This window comes from Sciurus carolinensis, assembly GCF_902686445.1.
Source record: "Sciurus carolinensis chromosome 14 unlocalized genomic scaffold, mSciCar1.2 SUPER_4_x, whole genome shotgun sequence".
Taxonomy (NCBI): Eukaryota; Metazoa; Chordata; class Mammalia; order Rodentia; family Sciuridae; genus Sciurus; species Sciurus carolinensis.
The window spans coordinates 241,522-248,461 of NW_025920103.1; the positions used below are offsets into that span (position 1 = coordinate 241,522).

The window sequence follows — 6,940 nt, forward strand, 5'->3', positions numbered from 1 at the left end:
AATTCAAATGCATTTACTTGTTGGGCAAGCATTTATCCTGCCCATAGATTTGCACTATCCTGCCCATTGCACTATCACTGAACAATGGCAATCATTGTGGTGTTTTGTGCTTTGTGATATTCATACTTACTGATATAATTCCTATTATCTACTGAGCTACCCCACCCAATCAATAGAGCATCACTTGAAATATTTGTTTAATAAAAAATATGGTCTCAGGCTTGAAAAGATTTATCACTGGCCATTCTTCAAATCCTTGAAGAAAATGATAAAACTCAACCAAATTTTGCTCTTACATATAACAATTGGGAGTCAAATTCAATATTGTAATGACAAATTTGGTTGATTTATGGATTTTTTCATGAAAAAATGCTTTATTTTACCTTAAAATAGCCAAGATCCATGTTATGTAGATGGTTTTTTAAAAATTTTTGGTTTATTTTGCTAATTCCCATAGAGTTGTTCATAATTCAGAAAAATAAGACTTTTGAAAAGTTTTCCTGTCTGAGTATGAATTTATTTAGTATACAAAATGACATACTGGCAGCTAAAATAGAAAGCATATTGGTATAGGTAGTAAATAAAACTGTTATTGAAGGTTAGTTCCTATTTTCTTTTCTTTTGTTTTTTATTTCACTTAAACAATAGACCAAAATCTAAGTTACAAATGATTATATATATCATGAGGAAAGCTGCAGACAAATCAGTAGTTAATCCACCCAAAGATTCCACACGTCTATTATTAAACTAGCAAGTATGTTATGGAATTTGGTGCCTAAAACTTCACCATTGGATTCTGTCAAAATTTATGGTTTACACACCAATCATAGGAACATTTTATTTATACTATTGATCCTACTGCTGAGAAAATTTGTATTTACAAAGCAAGTTTAGATTTTTTTTCAGGCATCCCAAATTTCAATGAGTGTGTTTCTGTGCTCATAAAAGCAAGGTTATGGAGCAAAGGTAAAACAAGTGAGCTGAGTTAGGTTTTGCAAGAATTCATGGATGACAGCCATCATCTGATAAGTTCCATGGTTGTAGCCAGCGAGGTCAGAGAGCATGAGGCCAGATATGCTATGTGCAAGCATGGGATGGCTTGCAGAAAACTCAGCTCTTCATTTTGATCTTGCACGTGGGTCCTCTGGGAAGCAGAGACAAGAGAGAATTAGAGTTACAAGTTATACATTGGAGAAGGCTTGTGAAAGGTCAAGGGGGAAGGAGCAGGATGAGAAGTCTTCAGACTGAGGCTCAAACATGCCAACTGTGAAAGAGAAGCAGAAGGAAGCAGGATTCTCAGGAAGAGATTCAGACTGCAATGCCACTCTGAGAAAGTGGCTGGGACAGTAAGGCCTGGAATCAAAAATTGTCCATTAGAAGAGTCACAGCTCTCATGTTCCAGCCATACTGGAGGTTCTAGAGAAAGTGCACAGCTTCGGTGTGAGCTCTTATAGGGCAGGTTCTCTCTGAAGTTGTCTGAAAGGAGATTCAAGTGGTATACTTCAAGAGTTAGAAATACAAATCTTGTCTGAACCCAGACTCATTCCCTTTCTGTGAATGACTTCCTAACTGATCACAACTTGCTTTAAACATCCCCTGAGTCTTTTATTTTGTAGGAGATGATATTCAAATAAGAGTAATTTATTACTTTGAAGCCACAGTGATCATTAAAGCATGACAGAATAGATGTGATTGATATGGACCATAATGCTTCATTCATTCAAATTCAATGGGCAATATTAAAAAGATGTGTTTAGGTTTCAACCTGCCACTGATTGTGACATGGGGCAAGTAGTTTCTCTCTCCACAGATTCAAAATTAGTGGTTGCACCAAATGATTTCTAGCCTCTGCCAATTTAATTGTTCTGTCATTCTCCTTCCAGAGCTTGACTCTGACAAGGCAGGGAATGGAAATGAGTCATTTCTCACATAAATTTACTGCACTGTGAAACATGGTTCATTTTCTTGTTATTTTCTATTTCAATGACTGTCACAAAGATTGGGTTAGATATTTCCAAAGCTCACATCTTAGACCTGTCTCAGCTAGTTATCATCTGACTTGGCAGATTGCTGTAGGAATCACTAAAATAGCTCTTCTATATGTAACTTCAAAATGTAGCATAGGATTTTAAATATCATCTATTATATTCTGTCCTCATGAATTGCATGTTCCACTGATTTGAACCATGTTTGCAATCAGATCACTGAGTAACCTACAAAAGACTTACCCTAATTGTGACCTTTGGGTAGATACAGATTCTCACTGTCACTTGGATTACATGTTTATTATTGCTGAGAAATAGCTTAATATGAAAGATATGCCTTTTCTAATACTAATATGACAGCATTCTCCTTCATCTGTATCTGGATAAGGGGACATGGGACATCAACACATAAATGCAGCTAAGGACCAACCACCTACATGTTCCAGTTTGGGGAGGATCAGATGATCTCTACTGCCCCATCCAGCCTTGGGACCATCTTCTTTGTTTACACTTTACACAATTTCAGTTGATATAGAGTCAGTAATAGAATTCCACTGCAGTGTCTCAGCCCATTGTTCAACCTACATTTGAGAAACCGTAAGCAGCTGCTTCTGTTCATTCCCACAGGTGGTAGTGGCTTCTGCCTTATGACACCTCATGCCTGGCTATATGAATAACACTGTCAACATCATGCACCTCTGGTCTGTCCAACCACCAAATACCTTCAACCTCAGAGACTGTGAGTGTGGATTCTTTCTGCATGTGTTTAATCTGTTTCATTGCTAGTCAGAATCACATTGAGCTTGAGAAAAAAGCCTTGAGTTTCTGATCTGAAGTCTTCAGTGACAAAGCAAAAATTATATGGTGCAAATGGGGAGAGGTATTATTAAGCAAATATTCATTCTGATCCTCAGATTTCATGTGAAGCCCAGCAGGAAGGGTTTCTGAGATCATTTTTTTTTTTTTGTGGAATGTAAGAAACCACATATGGCATGCCATCAAGTGAAATCAAGGCTAGCTTTTTCATTTATTGTTTTTCTGATATTCCCCTCAGTTAATGTTGGAGTCTACATTCCGACTGTGCTGGATGAAACCTTGACTGAGAACATCTACCATAAAGGGATGTGATCCATTCCCTTCACTCCACTCTGCCCCACAAGACCCCAAGGGAAATTCAGCATCCTACCACCTCCTTCTAAAGCCTTGAGGTCATTTCTACACAGGCCTGGGGGTCTCTGGCTCTGTGCTGGGGTGTGCAGGCCTGGTGGTTAAGTTGGAGGGGTCACATCTGCTATTGCAGGAGTGCATGCTCATGCAGGGGTGCATGGTTCTGCTCTCCCCAGGCTCTAACCCCACCTTGGGCTCAAGATGATCAAGGCTGGCAGCATAGATAGCAACCGGGTGGTGCACTTTGACTGGCTGAGAAAATTGCTCCCAGAGAAGAAGTTGCAGCACTGAGTGAGTGTGGGTGGGTGTGGGTGCTGGGGAGTTGGGGTGGGCAGGTAGTAGGTGGGGCTGGGTAGGCAGTAGATATGGATGGAGTGACTTCTCTACAAACCCAACCCATTTGAAAGTTTATGTTGAGAGTTTCAGAGGAAAAGTGTGGATTTCCAGGACTGGGTGCTATGGTTACCACAGAAGTTCATGCTGAGGATCAAGCGGGGACCATCCTTCACCCCTGACAGCCTTAAGCTGTCCTCTGTGTCTGTCAGCTGGTAATTTCACCATTGTTGCTCAGTGGACTCAGGGGGTGTGTTACATTTTGCATGATTTCAGCATGAGTCTCTGGGAACTCATCCCAGCTGTTGTCAACAGTTCATGTTCTCCATGATAACTGGTGTCCTGTTCCATAAATGTACCAATCTCATGCCTTGACCATTTGTCCACTCATCTTAGTTCAGAAATCCTTTGGTTAAGGGCACTGAACACCTTCTATGTGATTGTATTCTCTTAGATCATGTTCCCTCAAGTCTTTTGCCATTTTCTTCAAGGTTTGTTTGTTTTGTTTTATGTTGAGTTTTTAAAAAATGTTAGTTGCAGATGGACACAATATCTTTATTAATTTATTTCTATGAGGTGCTGAGGATCAAACCCAGTGCCTCACACATACAAGGCAAGCACTCTATCACTGAGATACAACTCCAGCCCATTATGTTGAACTTTAATAATACCTTACACACTCAAGATAGTAGTCCTTTGCTCAAAGTGTGGTTTTAATTTTCTTTTTCTTTTTTTGTTTTTGGTGGGGGTTACTGGGGAGCACTTCATAAATGATCTGTATCCCCAGTACTTTTTATTTTTTATGTTTAAGATGGGGTCTCTCTAATTTGCTGAGATTGGCCTTGAGTTGAGGTTGAGGGGTGATCCTCCTGTTTCTGTCTCCCTAGTTTTTGAGATGTCAGGCATGACCACCCCACCAAGCTTGCATTTTCACTCAGTCTGATACATGTCTTTTTATTCACTGAACCAGGACTTTCACTGAGCAGAAGTTTATCAGTTTATTAATCTTTCCTTTTCTACATGCATTTTTAATTTTTTAATTTTTTAATTTTTTTACACAAGAGAAAACAAACAATTTTTTATTACACAAAAATGATAATTATATTAAAAATAACTATTTAAAATACAGAAAGTAAAAGCCTCATCTCTGTGAGGATTGTGGTATCATAGGATGGTTGATACTTTTCTTTTTCATGAGCTGTTCTCTTTTCCATCTTTTCTCGGTTAGTTTTTTGTTTTCTGTCCGCATATTTAGGCTTAAAAACTTTAATTTGGCAACCTAATCCCCAAGTGAAGATGATCTGTGTATTCTCCATTTTCATTCTGCTTAAAGGTATCAACCTGATCCCTGAAAGGTCCTCCCTTTTCACCACCATGTTTCCATGGAGTAAATTCTGTGCTGATGCAGTGTACCTGAATAAAAGCAGATGTGCGTTTTGCGGGGTTCCACAGAAATTCAACTGCGTTTAACTGACTTGGATTTGTCCTTGTGTCAATTATTCCCACAGACATTGGAATATCTAAATCAAGAAGTCTGTCTCCTGGGCGATTCCATTTCCAACCTTCCAGTTGCTGATGCTCTGTATATTGTAGCCATCTGTGATGGAATAAAACCCTTATGATGCTCTTTACCAATTTTCCACTGATCTCAGGCATATCTTCCATTTTCCGATTATCCAACATCCGAATTTCATAAGACTGACCTTGGTTTTAGTGAGTGAGTGTTCCATCATGCAGTTTTACTGCTGATGATGTGGCAGCACACATCACATACCGAAATGTGGTTGTTTCGGTTTCACCATCCAATGGAAGACTGGGATCTTCCTGCTAGAAAATGGGCAATGCCAACACATTACTCATGCTGTAGGCACCGGCGCTCAGCTCCTGCCCGATGCCTGAGAGGCTGGCATCGAAGTTGTGCACCAGCCCAGACTCTGTCACCTCGTCCATCTTGAGTACCCAGGCCATCTTCCAGCCTCGCTGCCGCCCCGCGCAGCGTGGTCTTCACGTTCGGGGCGAAGGGGCCCGAGTTCCGCGGGCGCGTCCTGGGACAGGGCGAGGGTGAAGACTTTGGCGGCGCTGCGAATGGTCACCAGCGGCACCCTGGGAGGCGGCCGAGGCCCAGCTGGCAGGGCACAGCAAGCCAGCAAGCAGTTGCAGAGGGAGAGACCCCACCGCCTGCAGCGCCTTCCTCCCGCGGACACAGGTCCCGCTCCTCAAGCCGCTGCCACCACCGCCTGCGGCAGCACTCACGATACAGCCGCCGCCGCCCGCAATGCCCAGGGGCCCCGGGTCGTTTCCCCGCTGGACTGCGCAGGCACGGGAGCGCAACCTGCTCCGACGACAGGCACGCCCGTCACCCTCTACCGGGCCTAGACCCCCGGGCCCTTAGCCGGCCCACCCAGGCTCTAGCGCCCCTTCGCCCCAGCCAACCCTGTTGATGCCGCTCCACTGGCCCGGACGCTGGCTTCAGTAGGGATCCGGCCTCTACATGCATTTTTTAAAAATATTTGGTTGCAGATGGACATGATGCCTTTATTTTATTTATTTTTTTATGCGGTGCTGAGAATTGAACCCAGTGTCTCACATGGGCTATGCAAATGCTCTACCACTGAGCCACAATCCCAGCCTCTAAATTGCACTTTTTTGGGCAAATCTGGGAATGATTTCATTAACCCTATGTCCCAAAGATTTCTTCATTTAGTTTAGTTTTGTTTTCCTAAATGTTGTGGTTGGATCCAGAATGTCCCTCAAAGCTCAGGTGTAAGTGTAGCAGTGTTCAGAGGTAAAAAACTGAATTAGAAAGACTCTAACCTCATCAGTGGTTTCACCCATGTAGTAGATTAATAATATGAGTGGAGCAATGTAGGTTATAACTCAGTGGTAGAGCACCTGCCCGGCATGTGTAAGGACTTGGGTTCCATACACAGTATTGGAAAAATATAAAAATTAAAATAATTACTTCAATGGACTTACTGTGAGATGTTGAGAATGACAAGCAGGTGGGGGTGGTCTGGAGGAAATGGGTTCCAGGGTGTGGGTTTGCACACTGTAAGACCCTTACTGTGTGTCTCTCTTTCCCTACTTTCTCCTATCCAAGAGCTGAGCTTCTTTCTCATTTCATGCCCATCCACCATGCAGTATATGGATGACCATGCACAGATTCCATAAATCTGAATAAACCTCTGCTCCTCTGAGTTGTTCTTGTCAAGTATTTTGGTCACAGTAATGAGAAGCTGACCAAGACCCTATGCATCCTAGAGTGTTGAGTTTTCTTTCAGGTCCACAGTTCATTGTAATTTTTGTAAAATTTTGAGACTTACCTCATTTCCTTTTTGCCAGTGGATGATACCTGCTTTCCCTGCACCATTGCTGACCTGTCACCCTTGTTTCACTGAATTATTCTCTTGGCTTTGTGCAAAGCTAGCTGACACAATTCTCTGGGTTTCTTCCTG

The 6,940-nt window shown here is 42.1% G+C and overlaps 1 pseudogene; it reads right to left on the reverse strand.

The window, feature by feature from the left end:
* Positions 1–4,603: 4,603 nt before the first annotated feature.
* Positions 4,604–5,453, reverse strand: LOC124973069 (upstream-binding protein 1-like; annotated as a pseudogene).
* Positions 5,454–6,940: the final 1,487 nt, after the last annotated feature.